An 18,831-nucleotide genomic window follows, 5' to 3' on the forward strand; every position below is an offset into this window, starting at 1 on the left:
AAAGGAGGAAGGAAATGGGAACCAGAAAGTGGGAGGAGTGAGGCAGCATGCACAGTGAGATGAATTCTGAGAGAATTTGTGTTTGGCTGCAATAGGATGACAGATAGCTGTGTAATAAAGTGGTTGTTTTGTTATGAGAAGCTGTCTTTTCTTTCTGCACACTTGGCATATATGAACTAAAGTTCCAACCCTGAAACACACAAGCACTTGAAGTCAATGGGGCTACCCAGGTAAGTTACTTTACTCATGAAGGTAAATGCTAGGAGGATGGTGGCCTAAAATATTGCACAAATCTGCACCTATGGATTCCTCAGAATACACGTATGCCTATAAATCAATATTTCTAGAAATAGTGCTTACTTAATGTAAGTACTGGCACAATAGAACGTTAGCGCTCCTTGTTATTATATGCTACCTTTTGCCATTATTCTGTTCAGAAAATACCTGAATTTCTTTCAAAGAGGTTGTACCTGTGTAATTTGCCTTCCGTTAGTGGCATTTTCTGCAGGGTGAGTCTTTTCCAACGGTTGTGATCAGAATTTCAACTATGTAGACCTCTGTAGCTTCTAGAGTCCCTCAACCATGCTGTCCTTCCTTGGTTCTATTCTTCTGCATATTGATATAGAATACAAAGTTTTCTATCCAGGCCGGGGGATATTTTCGATGGCATAAATGGGAGTTTGTTACTCAACCTCCCATTGAGCTTGAGTATGGTTTGGGTACCAAACTGCCCCCAGAGACTTTGAAAAACACCACTACACCCTTACTCTTTGGTGCATTTCATTTTGCTGTAATGTTACACTTGTCAGTCACATATAAAATGGCAGATGAAATTCAGTGTTGATAACTGCAAAGAAATGAACATTGGAAAAAATAATCTAAACTCTCTCTCTATATATAAAATGATGGGGTCTAAATTAGCTGTTATCACTCACGAAAGAGATCTTGGAATTATCATGGATAGCTCTCTGAAAACATCTGTTCAATGTGTCGCGGCAGTCAAAAAAGCAAACAGAATGTTAGGAACCATTAGGAAAAGGATAAATAATAAGACAGTAAATATCATAAATCCACTACATAAATCCATGCCATGCTCATACCTTGAATACTGCATTCAGTTCTGGTCACCCCATTTAAAAAAGATATATTAGAATTGGAAAAGCTGCAGAGAAGAGCAACAAAAACGATCAAGGATATGGAACAGATTCTATATGAAAAGAGATTTAAAAGAATGGGACTGTTCAGCTTAGATAAAGATGACTAAGGGGGAATATGACAGAGATCTATAAATGGAGAAAGTTAATGCAAAGTGTTATTTACCCCTTCACATAACACAAGAACCAGGTGTCACCTGATGAAATTAATAGGCGGAAGGTTTAAAACAAACAAAAGCAAGTACTTTTTCACACAATGCACAGTCAACATGGAACTTGTTGCCAGGGGATGTTGTAAAGGCCAAAAGTATAACTAGGTTAAAAAAATAATTAGGTAAGTTCATGGAGGATGGAAGCTATTAACCAAAATGGTAAGGGACAGAAGGGTGTTTCTAAACTTCCAAATGCCAGAAGCTGAGACTGGACGACAGGTGATGGATCACTCAAAATTGCCCTGTTCTGTTCATTCCCTCTGAAGCATCTGGCACTGGCCACTGTCAGAAGACAGGATACTGGGCTAGATGGACCATTGATCTGACCTAGTGTGGCTGTTTTTATATATTGCTACATTTTATCATTTTTCCATAATTTGCAAGCTCTTCATCCAGCTCTCATAGTTTTGTTTTGCTTATGAATTTGAGTTCACATTCATTAGAGGAAACCATGTGCATACAGATACCCGTACATATGTACAGTGAATAAGGAGAATAACTATCAGAGATATTATATAATATTTGGCACTTTATCTATCTAGCTATCTTAGTGTTTTATACTGCCACCCACCACCATAGTATTTGAACACCTTCCATGTAAAATTGATAGCAATAGTGAAGTTGTTAGTGGACATCATGGCAACTCTGACAATTCTCCCTTTCTGGGGTAAAAACTCTGGTTGGGGTAGGTTCCCCACCTTTAGATTTTCTTAATTTCCTTTTTGGAGGGTTGCCAACAATTTATTGTGTAGAAGGGGGTATCAGCATTGTATCATTCCTATGGTGGAAAGGCCTTTTGCAGTGATTCCTAAAGATAGTCAGACTCCGGAGTCACCTGATTTCCTTTGGATATTTGTTCCATAGCTGAATTCCCATGACTGAAAATGCTTTGTCCCCACATCTCACGTGCTTTGTCCTGGGCTTTGTCACAGAGGAGCACAGCTGTCATGGCTGCTCAGATCAAAATTTGTTCTTTAATGTAGCTTGGCCTACATCTATTAATTGCTTTGAAGATTCTGACCTTATGCCTTACACTGACATAGGAATGTGGCCGAGAGCCAACAGAGAACTTGAGTATGGGCCTGATATGATGTATTGTGTGGCCTAAACCACAGAGAAGGTGAGTAGCCACAGTCTGTCTGTACCAGCTGGAGTCTGTGCATTGTCTTCACATTCAGCTTCAGATACAGTAGATTACAGCTGTAACATTATATAGCATTTATGTAGCACTTTTAATCTGCAAAGCACTTTGTAAACATTCATTAATTATTGCTCAGAACATTGCGGAGTAGGATTATCTCCATTTTACAGATAGGAAAAATAAATCAGAGGTTAAGTGACTTTTCCAAGACTAGAAAGGGTGCTGGTGTTAAAGCCACCATTAGAACAGGTCAGTTTCAGAGGGACTTTGGAAAGGAAGTGTGAGAGGCTTTCCTTCAATGTTCAACTCTACCTGTAATATCAAGATGGCCAGTGATGGAACAGCGATGGTGACCTGCAACAGATGTGCCACGTTCTCTTCCCTTCCTGAAGACAGAAAGGATTTCTTGTGCATGAAGTGCAAGTTGGTGGCTGTGCTGGAGGGAAAGATTATTGGATTGAAGGGGCAAGTTAAGATATTACTAAGAATCAGAGAAGCTGAGGAGTTCCAGGTCTGGAAACATCAGTTCCCCAGGTTCAAAGAAGAATGGAGCTGGCCACAAGCGAATCAGTGAGAGAGGAAGTCAGAGAGGAGGTCTGCAATTCATTACCATCAAAGACAAGAGGTCATTGCGGCATTCTACATGGCTGAAGACAGACGAAAATAGATGGAGAGAGAGAATAGAAGCAGGAGGAATTCCAGACAGCTAGACATTTCAAATCTGAACCAGATTCTCAACACAGAAACTATGGAAGACACCTCTCAAGGTCCAGTGGGACCAAGAGAATGGATAGATGTACAGATCACTCATGTGGATGGCAGCTTGGCCCAACCTGTAAGAAAATGAAGCCTACATACAAAGAGTCCTTCTGTCCAAGGAAGAGAGACAACCTTTGGTGGAGGTCAGAAGAATCAAAAGAACATTCAGCAAAGGACAGCGGACAACAGGAGAGCATGCTGCCTTCCTGGAGCCAAGACACAAGAGGTAGGCTAAAATCTAAATTAGGTAGGTTTCTTAAGTCTATGGGAAAGGATCCATTGATAATGGTTCATATTGGCACATATGACACTGCATTGTGGGATATTCTGGGGACAACAGATGACTTCAGGGAACTTGGAAGCATGCTGAAGAAGAAGAATGTTCAAGTGATCTTCTCTGAGACCCTTCCTGTCCCAGGAGCAAAGGAAGACATAAAGCAGAAGATTCTGGACATGAACTGCTGGCTAGGTAAGTGTTGGATGGTTTTGGTTTTGTGGAGCATTGGTCCATCTTCTATGGGAAGAGGGGGCTTTATAGTTTGGATGGCCTCCATCACAGTAGAAGGGGGACCAATCTCCTGGGGGGCAGGTTGGCTAGAGAAGTCAGGTTGGGGGCAGTTAAACTAATAACAAAATAGACAGTAAAAACAGAGAAGGTATGAATGCTTGGTTAGCATAAAATCAAGATGTTGAAAACCAAATTAATCAAGTAACCAAAGGACACGAAGAGAAGAAACTCCTGAACTGCCTATACACAAATGCTAAGAGCCTGGGTAACAAAGAAGTGGAACTGGAATTGCTCATTTATGAGCATTTGCTCTAGTTGGTCCTACTGAAACCAGATGAAATGATTTGCATAACTGGAATGTTAAAATCAATGGTTATAATCTATTTAGGAAGGACTGTGTGGGCAAAAGGAGAGGGGAAGTGGCATTGTCATGAATCTGTCCATGGTAGGGTGCCCCCTTTAGGCTACTAGGGTGGTACACACATGAGAGTCCAATGACTCCACCCTCTCCTCAGCAGGTGCTGCACGGCATCCCTTTTAGCAGGCCAGCACTCACCTTTCAGCTCGGGCCCCTTGACTGTCTCGTCCCCTCTCCATGTCTCTGGTGATGCCACCAACAGCCCATAGTCAGCAAAAGGGGTTAAACAGAAGAAAGGTAAAGAAAAGCCTCCCTCCAGGCTAGGGGCCTTTCTGACTTCAGAGGGCCCTGAGAGTGTCTGAGTTCATTGGGCTCCAGTGCAAACTTCAATTATTTCCCCCTTTTACTCAGGGGTTCTGCACCCGCCTTCTGCGAGGGGAGGGGCTGTTCAGTGCTCTCTCCAGGGCTGGAGAAACTCAGTCTGTTCCCTTGCTTGCCCTGTATGTTTTAACCCCCCCTCCAGTCCAGGCATGATCTGCAGGTGCACTAGGGCAGGGCCACTGCAGCCCAAAGCAGCTCCTTAACCCCTTCCATGCCACTGCAACGTCACAGGCACTCTGTGTCAAAAATGGCATTACCGGTTTCCAAGCCACGGATCACTCACAAGAAAACGATCTTGAACACTTATGGATCTATGTCCTAACAGATAAATCACAAGATAGGTATTAGTTGGAGTCTGCTACAGCCCACCAAAGCACATTACGGAACCTATCTTTAGTGTGTAGGGAAAAAAACATGTGATCATGGGGACTTCAATTTGAGTGATATGCAGGAGGTCTCATGCTGCCAGTACTAAAACATCCCTGGAATTTCTAAATTTTATAGGTGACAATTTCGTCACTCAAAAAGTGTTGCAGCCAACACGGAGGAATTCTATATTAGATCTCATCTTTACAGATAAAAAAGAACTGATCACAGAACTTAAAGTTAATGGTAGCTTAGGTACAGGTAACCATGACTTGATCATATTTTTAACGTGCAAGCAGAATAAAGTCCAGACCAGTAATATATACACTTGGTCCTTTAATGGGGCCAATTTCACAAAGCTGAAAACAATTATGAGCCAAATCAGCTGGGAGGAAGAATTTAATCAGAAAAATATGAATGATAATTGGGAATAATTTAAAAACACCATATTAGATGCCCCAAAATCCACAATCCCACACTTGAGGAAGAAGGCCATCCTGGTTAAAAGAACAACCTGGTTTAGAGGGGAAGTGAAGACTGCTGTAAAAAGCTTAATAAAAATATATAACAAATGGAAGAAAGGAGAAGCTGATAGTAATGAATATAAATCAGAAGCTAAGAATTTCAGAAAATTTATATGGGAAGCCAAGAGACACAAGGAGAAATCTACAGCCAGCAGAGATAAGGACTATAAGAAAAAGATTTTTTAATATATTAGGAATAAAAAGAAACGCGATAATGGTACTGGTCTATTACAAGATGGAAATGATCGAATAATCAATAGTACTGCAGAAAAGGGAGAGGTGTTCAATATTTCTGTTCTGTATTTGAGGAAAAAAAATCAGATGATGCAAACTTATAAGGGATGATAACACTCTTTCCATTCCACTCGTATGTCTGCAGAAAGTCAAACAGAAGCTACAAAAGTCAGACATTTTTAAATTAGCAGGTCCAGATAACTTGCATCCAAGAGTTTTAAAAGAGCTGGCTAAGGAGAATGCTGGATCATTAATATTGATTTTTCAATAAGTCTTGGAGCACTGAGAATGTTCCAGGAGACTAAAAGAAAGTTAATGTTGTGCCAATTTTTAAAAAGAGTAAATGGGAAGACCTGGGTAATTTTAGGCTTGCTAGCCTGACATAGATCCTGGGTAAGATAATGGAGCAACTGATGTGGGCCTCGATTAACAATTAAAGAGGGATATGTAATTAATGTCAAACAACACAGGAAAATAGATCCTGTTAAACTAACTTGATATCCTTTCTTGACGAGACTACATGTTTGGTTGATAAAAGTAATAGTGTTGAGGTAATATACAGACTTCTCTACAGCATTTGATTTGATACTGCATGACATTTTGATTTAAAAACTAGAATGATCTAAAATTAACACAATGCACATTAAATGGATTAAAAACTGACTAACTGATAGGTCTCAAAATGTAACTGAAAACAGGGACTAGTCATTGAGTGGGTGTGTTTCCAATGAGGTCCCAAGGGGATCGGTTCTTGGTCCTATACTATTTAACATCTTTATCAATGACCTGAAAGAAAACATAAAATCATCACTGATAAAGTTTGCAGATGACACAAAAATTGGGGGGAGTGGTAAATAATGAAGACGACAGGTCACTGATTCAGAATGATCAGCACATGCCTCAGCCCACACCGCTTCCCGCAGCCCCCATTGGCCTGGAGCGGCGGACAAGGCAGGTAAACGAACCGGCCCGGCCCGCCAGGGGCTTTCCCTGAACAAGCGACGGACCGGCTTTGAGAACCACTGATCTAGATCACTTGGCAAATTGGGCGCAAGCAAACAATCTGTATTTTAAAATGGCTAATTGTAAATGTATATATCTGAGGACAAAGAGTGCAGGTCCTATTTACAGGATGGGGGAGTCTATCCTGGGAAGCTGTGACTCTGAAAAAGATTTTGGGGTCGCTGTTGAACAATCAGCTGCATACGGGAGCCTAGTGTGATACTTTGGCCAAAAGAACTAATAGGATGATGTGATGGAGCAAAGAAACCTCCCACCAGCAGAAAAGGGGTTAAAGAGAGCCTGTGGGCCCAGCTAGCCCTGCTATACCTGCAGCCAATGCCACACCTGGTGAGGGAAGAAAAAGAGCAAACCTTGCTCAGTTCAAGGCTGAATGGCAAAGGGGCAGGAGGTAGCTCTGCCTCTCTACCTACATAAGGGGAGCTTCACTACAACCCTGAGAGCTGGGACAGCTGCCGAGGGAGAAGCACACCAAGAGAGACTGTTGAGGAGACTGAGACACACCCAGCAGCGAATTAACTTTACTATTTGAGGACATCGTAGGGCTAGGCCCCTCCAACCTGACATCCTCCCCACCTAGACAGACCAGAGGCTGAGGCAGGATACTAAAAATGGTCCACAAGGGGAAGCTACTCCAAGCAATCCACTACAGACTAGTTGGACTATTGGGGCCACACACTAAAATGAAGGGACATGAGTAGGAAGTAGCCCAGAGCAGCAGATTTAGACTCTGTGGAGGATCCTGCCAGTGTTGCTTCCCACAGAGCCCTGGGCTGGGACCTGGTGGAGTGGGAGGGTCGAGGTACCCCTACCACACTCTCTTACAGGCTGATGCCCAGATGCAGGTGAAGGTCAGAAGATTCCCAGCCTAAGGCAGGCACCTCTTCCACCTGGTCAGAGAAGCAATGGGTTGGAAGATAGGTACACTAACCGGTGGGCTTCCCCCTCCCTCCAAACACCCTAACGCAGATGCATAAACAGGTAAATCTCAAGTAGGAGTAGGGTGGTTATTTTACCTCTGTATTTGGCATTTGTGTGACCACTGGTGGAATAGTGTGTACAGTTCCGGTGTCAACAGTTCAAGACGGATGTTGATAAATTGGAGAGGGTTCAGAGAAGAGCTACAAGAAGGATTAAAGGATTAGAAAACCTGCTGTATAGTGAGAGACTGAAGGAGCTCAATCTATTTAGTTTACTAAAGAGAAAGTTAAGGGATGACTTGATTACAGTCTATAAGTATCTACATTGGTAACAAGTATTTAATAATAGGCTCTTCAATGCAGCAGAGAAAGGTAGAAGTGTTCCAATGGCTGGAAGTTGAAGCTAGACAAATTCAGACTGGAAACAAGATGTACATTCTTAATGGTGAGAGTAATTAAATATTTGAACTATATACTGAGATTGTGGTGGGTTCTCCATCATTTACAAGTTTTATATCAAGTTTGGATGTTTCTCTAAAAGACAGGCTCCACAAATTATTTTGGGGAAGTTCTATGACCTGTGTTATGCAGGAGGTCAGACTATGTGACCACAATGGTCCCTTCTGGCCTTAGAATCTATGAACTCAGAACAGCCTTTAATCCATCGCTATTCAGGAATGCACAATTAATTTTAAGCATGTGCCTAATTTCCATTGACCCCATTGCTTACATGCTTTCTTGAATCGGGGCCCAAGTCCTGTACTCAGACCATTAAGGGTATGTCTACACTGCAATTAGACACTCGCAGCTGGCCCTGGGGCCAGAGCTATGGGTCTGTTTGATTGCGGTGTAGACATTTGGGCTAAGGCTGGAGCCCAGGCACTGGGACCCTGCATGTGGGAGGCTCTCAGAGCTCAGGCTCCTGCCCAAGCTCAAACATCTACACTGCAATTAAATGGTCCCTTAGCCCAAGCCCAGCAAGCCTGAGACAGCTAGCAAAGGCCAGCCGTGGGTGTCTAACTGCAGTGTGGACATACCCCAAGACTATATTCTTCTGTCTTTACATTTAAATTGACAACATTTGTAACTTTCTATAGCTCTTCTTCCTGAGTTTCTGTCAAAAATTGCTTGAGAGCAGCAGCAGGAACTGTACTTCATAAGAAATTTCCCACTAAAGGAGAGCATAGCATCATCAAATGGCTGCAAAGGGCCACAAAACACACAATATTTTGTCTAACACGTCTCTCCACTTCTACTGCTAAACATTCTGAGGGTTTCTAGAGGTAGAACCACCGAGACTAGAGGTGCTACTATTACCTGTCTTTAGAGAAGTTGATGAAAGCTGAAAGGAGCATAGCACCTCCTTGTACTCCCACCTCTTTTCAGTAAAACAAGAAAGGAAATAAGATTAATTTGTACAACAGATGAAAAAACTATGCGATTTTTGACATGGCTAATCTATCCTACTTACATTTTATGAGAAAAGACAAAAGTAAAAAGGACAATTAAACAGACTGTGGAGAGACAAGCAACAAACTAAAAAAGCCAACAACAATATATCACAAAGAGCTCGGTAAATAATAGTGCAATTTTCGTAGCTAATAGAATGGTTTAACACCTGAATACATTCACATGCCTGATTAAACACTAACAACATAAACCCATAAAAGAAGATTATAAGTTGTAATATCTCTTTGCAAGTAGTCTCATATTAACCACTGTTGTACACTTCTCCAATTACATTCCTTTGATTCTTTTCATTAGGAAAACAGTTCACATTATAATAGTCAACATAATTTTTGTTTTAAAACAACTGATTACATTATATGTACAGTATATAGACCAAATTGCAAGTCTATGTATTGGCCTTAGGGCTGGTCTACACTTATAAATTAGATTGACCTTAACCACATCACTCAGGGCTGTGAAACCAAACCAAAGTAGTGAGGTCAACCTAACACCAGTGCTGATGTGGCTAGGTTGACAGAATCCACCTCAGAGAAGTGAATTCACTACAGCAACGGAAAAACCTCTTCCGCCAATGTAGGAAGTGTCTACACTACGGCGTTACAGTGGCACAGCTGCAGCAGTGTAGCCGTGCCGCTGTAGTGTAGACACAGCCTTCACACATGCTCAAAGTGAAATAAAACTGAAAATTTGTAATGAAGGTTTGAAAATAAGAAATATGGAACAAACACATTCCTTTGGCAAACCCGAAGGAGGGTATATTCGGGTTTCATAAAGAGGCTTTTTAAAAGCAAGTAGGGGGAAAATACAAGAAGTAAAACCTATATAGAAATAATAAAAATCCAAACTGCAGCATATAGACATCCCCCAATCTCAGAAAAATATATTTCACTGAAATCTCTAAGTATCTAGGCCTGGGAGCTCTGTATAATATACAGGCAATCAATAAGGAAAAGAGATGGGTGCCTTTGGCACTAATTCACCCATTGCCATCCTAAAAGGAATTTGAGTCTTAATCACCTCTCCCTCCTGAAGGATGTTCAGGAAGGCAACAATTAAATCTTCACATGACCTTGAATCACAACTCTTCCCTCATCATGTCTACCTAGACTAATTAAAGATATAAAGTCCCACTAATTGAGAGTATTTACTAGCTTGTGACAGGACAGCCTTCTAAAGGGCATTTCTGTGATACTCGGACAGGAAGTGCCAGCCCTCACTCGCTTGTTTGGGCCTAATGGGCACACTAGTCAACAAAAGGAAAACAGGACTCTTGATGCTGATGTTCAGCAGAAGAGCTACTTTGTCCCCTACCTCCTCAGATGTCTTTTCTCACTCAGCTGAACTACCTGCCTGTCACTCCCAATACAATCTCTCCTTTATACCTAACGCTTGTTTCTTAAGAATAAATGTGCTTGTTTAGAAAGAGCCGGGGGTAACTTGTAACTACAAGTACAACGTGCAGATGTTGACCTGTTTAGGCAGACTGGCTTCCTGGGGCTATCACAGTGTAAGGCAGGGAGCTGTGAAGCTTTAAAGTCCTAGTCAGAAGTGAATGCGACACGGGTCTGCACCCAAGAAAGGTGTCAACTGGGAGCCAGAAGCCTAAGGTAGGTACCCTTGGTAACCATGGAAGGGAGAATACAGATGCAGTTACCCTGAAACTGACAGGCAGATGTGAGACAATCTGCCCACCACATTAGGTCTCATCCTGATCTCTAAGAGTTAAATTATCTTAAACCCTGAAGCCTGACATTTAATATCTTTTTCAAAATTTCTGTTATAATTAAGGCTACATTTTAGTCACAGGTATTTTTAGTAAAAGTCATGGACAGGTCACGGGCAGAAAACAAAAATTCATGGCCTGTGACCTGTCCATGACTTGTACTATACCCCTGACTAAATCTTGGGAGTGCCGTGGGTGCTGGGGGGAGTGGTTCAGGTGGCACTGCGGGTGCTGAGTGGACGGCGGCCCAGGGGGCTCTGCGGGTGCACAGGGGCCACAGATGCTCAGAGGGGGGGCTGAGTGCTCAGAGAGGGCGGTCTGAGGGGTGCCTTGGGTGCTCGAGTGGGAGCAGACTGGCACCCTCACTGGTGCTGGGGCCAGAGGTTGGCGGGGCTGGCAGGGTCCCTACCCAGCTTCTCAGAAGCAGCAACATATCCCTCCCTAAGCTCCTACCTCTGAGCACTGCCAGCTCCGCAGTTCCCACTAGCCAGGTTGGAAGCAGCGCACAGAGCTAGGAGCTGAGGGAGGGACACGTTGCCACTTCTGGGGAGTCCCCTCAAGGTAAGGCACACCCAGAGCCCCCTCCTGCATCGCAACACTGAGCCTCCCCCCACACTCAAACTGCTCTTGCTGCTGCTGAGCGAGGGAGTCACGGTGGCTCAAGAATGCCCCAGCAGCAGCCAGTGCGACTGGCCTACGGGCTGCCTGAGATACTCGGGCAGCCCCAGAGCCAGCCGCACTGGCTGCTGCAGAACTCACGGACGTCACGGAATCCATGACTTCCGTGACAAACTCACAGTCTTAGTTATAATTATGACGACTGTGGATATTCTTGATCTCTATAGAAATATCCACTCCCTTTTTTAATCTTGTTAAATTATTGGCCTGAGTGACTTCCTGTGGTAATTTATCTGGATTATGTAAATAAAATAAAAATATCAAGAAATGGGTATTGAAAAAGAAAGTGTGTTTGGCACTAAAGACTAAAAACAAGTTTCTCACTGCCTAATTCACTATGATAATAAATCTGCCTGGGGATCTTCACATGCAGCTCTGGACTTCAGTGCAAATGTGGAGCTTCTTGGCAGAGATGCTCAACAGGGCTGCCCAGAGGATTCAGGGGGTCTGAGCAAAGCAATGTCAGGGGCCCCTTCCATAAAAAAAAGTTGCAATACTATAGAATACTATATTCAAATTGCCCCACTTCCCCCCCGCCCCCAGCAGCCCTGATGCTCAAAGGTATCTTTCAGGTTTGAAATTATTTCCTTCACATCTGTAAATTCATCACATTGCTCAGAAAGCTGCTTGAAGGCTTCAGAACAAAACAGGAAGTAAAATGTTTACAACTAACAAAATAAACAAATACATTTGAATTTATTTAAATGTTATTGCAAAAATACATCAATGTTTTACAATTATAATAAAAATACTATTAATATACTGTCTTGAGAATGAAATCCATCTGGGTACAAAGGGCCTGTGCCAGGCACTCTACACCAGTAAAGACCAGCATTTACCCTCTGTGGGCTGGGCAGAAGTGGAACTGCCATAGAGGGAGCTGTGTGCACACCAAGCATGCCACAGAATGGAAACATTCCATTTCTTGTATTTCTAATGATTTTTAAACCACGTTGTTATTGATGGGTTATCTTTTATCAACCAAAGGATTATAACGTATTCCTTTGCTGGTACTGTCAGTAATTCAGGATTAAGTATCTCTGTGTTTAAATTATAGCGGTAATAAGTCCCAAAATCATAATAGTGGGAGAGGGGGGTGAGAAACATAGACTCATAAAATCTCTGGTCAGAAGGGACAATCATGATCATCTAGTCTGACCTCCTGCACATTGCAGGCCACAGAACCTCACCCGCCCACTCCTGTAATAGACCCCTAACCTTTGGCTGAGTTACTGAAGTCCTCACATCATGATTTAAAGACTGAAAGTTCCAGGGAATCCACCATTTACACTAGTTTAAACCCACAAGTGCTCCATGCTGCATATCAATGGTCCCCAAACCATGGGGCGTACCTCCCTAGGGGAATGCGGAGGAACATTCCGGGGGGAGGGCACGCAGTGGGGCCCGGGCCAGCCTGCATGGGGCCAGGGAGGGAGCGCCACCCAGCTCCAGTCTGCTCCTAGGCCAGCTCTGCCTCTAGCCTGAGCCCCAGTTCTGTCCCCAACTCTGCTGTCAGCCCAAGTTCCTCTGCTGAGAAAGCCTGGGCTGTGCGGTAATGGAGTGGGGGCACAGACAGATTCCATTACTGGTAAGGGGGCGGTGAGAGGAAAAGTTTGGGTACCACTGCTGCAGAAGAAGGTGAAAAACTCCCAGGGTCGCTGTTTATCTGACCTGGGGGGAAATTCCTTCCTGACCCCAAATATGGTGATCAGTTAGACCCTATGCATGTTCCCAAGACCTACCAGCTAGACACCTGGGGAACAATTCTCTGTAGTAACTCAGAGCCCTCCCATCTAATGTCCCATCACTAGCTGTTGGAGATACTTGTGGCTAACAGATGCCACTGTAGGCAGTTTCACCAGACCATCCCCTCTATAAACTTATCAAGAAAAGTCTTGAAGCCAGCTAGGTTTTTTGCCCCCACTGCTCCCCTTGGAAGGCTGTTTCAGAACTTCACTCCTCTGATGGTTAGAAATCTTTGTCTAATTTCAAGCCTAAACTTGTTGATGGTCAGTTTATATCCATTTGTTCTTGTGTCTTCATTAGCGTTTAACTTAAATAACTCCTCTTTCTCCCTGGTATTTATCTCTCTGATGTATTTATAGAGAGCAATCCTATCTCCCCTCAGCCTTCATTTGGTTAGGCCAGTGGTCCTCAACTCACGGCCTGCAGGCCGCATGCGGCCCAATTAGCACTCAGCTGTGGTCCAGCTGTGTGCTAAATGCTGCCCGGTTCTGGCTGCCCTGCCACCCGGTGCAGCGGGGTCCAAGCTGCTCTGCTGCCCAGCACAGCAGGGTCTGGGGTCAGGGTAGGGGCTACCCAGCTCCAAATGGCAGGGTCGGAGCTGCCCGGCCCCATACCAGGGCTCCACTCCTGGCCCCACTCTGTGGAGGGGTCTCTGGGTGAGGGCTGGGGCACTGAGCATAGGGGTCTGTGGGAGGGGTTGAGGGAAGCTCTGTGGTTGAGAACCACAGGGTTAGGCTAAACAAGCCAAGCTCTTTGAGTCTTCTCTCATCAGGTAGGTTTTCCATTCCTCACATCATCCTAGTAGCCCTTCTCTGCACCAGTTCCAGTTTGAAATGATCTTTCTTAAACATGACAGACCAGAACTGCACACAGTATTCCAGATGAAGTCTCACCAGTGCCTTGTGCAACAGTACTAACACTTCCCTGTCTCTACTGAAAATACCTCACCTGATGCATCCTAGGACTGCATTAGCCTTTTTTCACAGCCACATCACATTGGCAGCTCAGTCATCCGGTGATTAACCAATACACCTTAGATTGTCTCCTCCTCTGTCACTTCCAACTTATAAGTTTTCAGTTTATGGAAACAAAATCTTGCTGTTAGTCCCTAAGTGCATGATCTTGCACTTTGCACTACTACATTTCATTCCATTTCTGCTACTCCAGTTTTCAACATCATCCAGATCTTCTTGTATGATATTCTCATCCTCCTCAGATTGGCAATACCTCCCAACTTTGTGTCATCCACAGATTTTATTAGCACATTCCAACTTTTTGTGCCAAGGTCGTTAATAAAAATGTTAAATAAGGTTGGCCTCAAGACCAATCCCTGAGGAACTTGATAAGTAACCTCCCTCCAGCTTGACAGTTCACCTTTCAGTATGACCTGTTGCAGCCTCCCCTTTAACCAGTTCCTTATCCACCTTTCAATTCTCATATTAATCCCCATCTTTTCCAATTTAACTAATAATTTCCCATGTGGAACTGCATAAAATGCTTTACTGAAATCTAGGTAGATTAGAGCTATTCATTATCTTTGTCTAAAAAAATCAGTTATTTTCTCAAAGAAGACGAACAGGTTGATCTGGCAAGATCTACCTTTTGTAAAACCATGTTGTATTTTATCCCAATCACCATTTACATCTATGTCCTTAACTACTTTCTCTTTCAAAATTTGTTCCGAGACTTTGCATACAACTGAGGTCAAACTGACAGATCTGTAGTTGCCTGGATCACTTTTCTCCCTTTCTTCAAAATAGGTACTATATTAGCAATTCTCCAATCATAGAGTATAACCCAAATTTACAGATTCATTAAAAATCCTTGCTATTGGGCTTCCAATTTCATGTGCCAGTTCCTTTAACATTCTTGGATTATCTGGTGCCCCCAATTTAGTCCCATTAAGCTATTTGACTTCCACATTGGCTGTGGTAATTTCTATTTCCATATCCTCATACCCATTAGCTACCCTGCCTCTAAACCTAAGGTCTTCACTACCCTTATTAAAAAATGAGGCAAAATATTTGTTTAGGTGTTGGCCCATTCCTAATTATCTTTACTCTCCACCCTCTCCTTAGTGCTTAGAGGTCCCACTCCTCCTCTCTTCAGGTACACACATTCAGAGCAATGAGGTCCAGTGTGTGTGTGTCACCTATTTCTCTCCAGCTACTAGATTATTATTTTTATTTATTTGTGTTATTGTAGTACCTAGGAACCTTAGTCGTGGACCAGGACTCCATTTTGCTAAATGCTGTTTGGGTTGAATTTATTAATAATCAATGACCTAAAAAGAAAGTATGTGACTAACTTCCACTTAAAAGCTCACTAGGAAATTAGCAGTAATAATGTTAGAAAGTATAACTGTTCTGATACCCTGTCAAGGCTGATTCCCCACTCTGGCACTTCGAGTGCAGACAGTGGGGGCCCACAAGGATTCTAAAAATTAATACTGGCCACTCCAGGCTGGTATTAAACCTCTCAAGGTTACAGCTTCTCTCTGACCTTGGATGGGTATATGCTGCCACCACTCAAGTGCAGAAACCCTTTGAAAACCCAGGAAGGCACACTCAGGAATTCCTTCCTGTGGGGTACCCTACAAGCCCTTTCACACACCCCTCCGGGGAAGAATTGAGAAAGAAAAAAAAATCAGCTGTTGCCACCAGCTAATTACACATGTGCACAAGCCTCTTAAGACACAAAAATCCAATTCTGTTCTTAAAAAAGATAAATTTTATTAATAAAAAAAGAAAATATATCTGGAAACTTAGGCATTTGCTAGATTAAAAAAAAAAACACAAAAAACAAACCAAAAAAACCCAACCAGCTACAAGGATTAAGCATCAAGAATAGTTTTCTTGAGGTCCAGCTTAAAGGTTACAAGCAAAACAAAAGCATCTGGGGTTAGCACAGAGGAGTCCACAAGCCATAAAGAAACAAAAAGAGATAAACCTAATCGCGTCTTCCTAGACATTTCCTGATCTACTTACATATCTGGGGTTTCAAATGAGTAGTTTCTAGGTATGATACTGATGATTTTGCATATCTAGACCAAAGCTTCTTACAGCATAGCTGCTCTGTTTCCTCTCTCCAGAGAGAAGCAAACAGACAGACCAAGGGGAAGTTTTCCCCCCAATTTTAAAAAGTTCTAGCCTTGCCTTAGCTCTTTTGGCCAAGTGCCCATTCACTTCCTTTTACCTATGCATAGAAGTGAGACATTTTAACCCTTTACAGATAGAGCAATTAGAGAACAGCTACTAAAAGGGATTTTACAGCTACTGGCTAAAAAAAGGGAGCTACTCCCTCCCCCTTCATTTATCACATACCCTCAATAATTGTTAAGTAATTCAAATGTCCACTGTGTACTATAACTAGGGCATCTGGTTTTAGGTTTTAACTGATAAACACTGATACAAAAAATGAAATTGGTATTTATGCAATAAACACTGGAAAAAAATTGGAAATGGTCACTTGCATCTATGAATTTGTCTACATGGAGCAGTAATGTGGACTACCGGGGGGTGATTTCTAAAGCACACTCACATATTGCACATTAATTGGTGCATATAGACCCTGCTGGTGAGCCCTAAAGGTTCCCTAATGTACTGTTTGAAAACAGTACTGTTAAAGTGCACTAGGGAACTGTATAGATTACTCATAACAGTATATACTACTCTTATGAGTAATGTATATGATGTACATTATTCATTACAATAGTATATGCAGTACAAAGAACCCCCAAAAACCTGTTTTTTTCACATCTACCTAAAACTCAAAAATTGCTAACAAAAGACCTCAGAAATGAAATTAATAACCCCGCAAAACCCAGAAGCCCTACATATAACTCAGTGATTTGTCTTTGGGGTCTGCCCATCTTATGATAACTCTGAGACCTTTGTTCAGATTTTGAGTTTGGTGCTGTTGAATGATCTCCTAATCAGGTCTAGCAAAGAGCCATTGTTTCAACTGCAGGTAGGTTAAAAATTCTCCACTGTTCAAATTACATTGTTTTGACACTTACTCAAGTGGTTCAAGATCAGTATTCTGGAAAAGCTAGTCAAAATAGATTAATTTTTAAATTACCAACTTGCTCTAATGTCCTGTAAAAATCCTGGTGTGAAATCAGAAATACCAATTAAACTGAACAAAGAGGAGATTATATTTTCTTAACCTATGTCTGTTATATCTGTATCTACTACTCTAGCTTTACTCTCATGAAAATATTGTTACGGACGCAGCCATCAATGCCATCAAAAGCCTGCCTGTTATGAACCAACTTGATGATAAACCGACTTTCAAGGAGCTTAGCCTTGCCATAGATGGAGTCCCCAATGGAAAGCCCCCCGGAAAAGACTGTATATCGTCTGAGGTCATAAAATGCGGAAAACCTATTCTACTGCAACATCTTCACAAGTTGCTCTGCCTGTGCTGGAAAGAAGGCGAAGTACCACAAGAAATGAGAGATGCCAATATCATCATCTTCTATAAAAACAAGGGTGACAGGAGCGACTGTAACAACTATCATGGCATTTCCCTTCTTAGTATTATGGGCAAAGCCTTTGCCCGAGTTGTCCTGAACAGACTTCAGACCCTTGCAGACAGACACTATCCTGAATCACAGTGCGGCTTCAAGCTGAAAGGTCTACTATCAACATGGTCGTCTTGCTGAGATGACTACAAGAGAAATACAGAGAATGTAAAAAAAGCCCCTCTACATAGCCTTCATCGATCTCAGAAAGGCTTTTGACTTTGTCAGCAGAAGTGGACTATTCATACTCCTAGAAAAGACTGGATATTCCCCCAAGCTCTTAAGCATGATTCGATCCTTCCATGAAAGCATGTACGGCACAATCCAATACGACGGGTCAGTGTTTGAGGCTTTCCAGAATCATAGCAGAGTTAAGCAAGGTTGTGTACTTGCCCCAACTCTATTTGGGATCTTCTTCTCCCTGCTACTGAAACAAGCTTTTGGTTCCTGAATTGAGGGAATCTACTTGAACACAAGATCTGATGGAAAGTTGTTCAATCTTGCAAGACTCGGATCTAAAACCAGGACTCGAGAGGCCCTTATCCAACACCTCCTCTTTGCTGATGATGTAGCAGTGACAACCCACACAGAAACTCATCTTCAAAGCCTAATGGACAGTTTTTCCAAAGGCTGCCAAGACTTTGGGTTTACTATAAGCCTATAAAAGACTAACATAATGTGCCAAGGAGTTGAGGAAGCACCCTCCATCAAGATCAACAACTATGAACTTGAATTGGTGAACGAGTTCACATACCTAGGGCCCACTATAGCAGTCAACTTTTCACTTGAAACAAAACTCAGCATCCACACTGGAAAAGCCACCACAACAATGTCTAGACTGAACAAGAGGGTATGGCAAAATAAACTGACAGAACTCACAAAGATCTGTGTGTATTGTGCATGTGTTATCAACACATTTTTGTATGGGAGTGAGACATGGACCTTATACTCTCATCAGGAAAAGAGGCTCAACAGCTTTCATATGCCTTGCCTTCATCGAATCTTTGGAATCTCCTGGAGAGAAAGAGTCATCAACACAGGTGCTCAAACGGGCCAGCATGCCCAGCATGCAAACACTCCTCAGACAGAGATGCCTCCACTGGCTTGGGCAT

General features: G+C 42.6%; 1 long non-coding RNA gene across 2 annotated transcripts in view; it reads right to left on the minus strand.

The window, feature by feature from the left end:
* The window catches only part of LOC120379848, an 88,013-nt gene that overhangs the window by 67,296 nt on the left and 1,886 nt on the right, over positions 1-18,831 (minus strand). For both annotated transcript variants that reach the window (XR_005587618.1, XR_005587617.1), the window contains exon 2: positions 471-609. This is a non-coding gene — a long non-coding RNA (uncharacterized LOC120379848). The remainder of the gene's footprint in view (positions 1-470; positions 610-18,831) is intronic.

This window comes from Mauremys reevesii, linkage group 1 (genome assembly GCF_016161935.1).
Source record: "Mauremys reevesii isolate NIE-2019 linkage group 1, ASM1616193v1, whole genome shotgun sequence".
Classification (NCBI taxonomy): domain Eukaryota; kingdom Metazoa; phylum Chordata; order Testudines; family Geoemydidae; genus Mauremys; species Mauremys reevesii.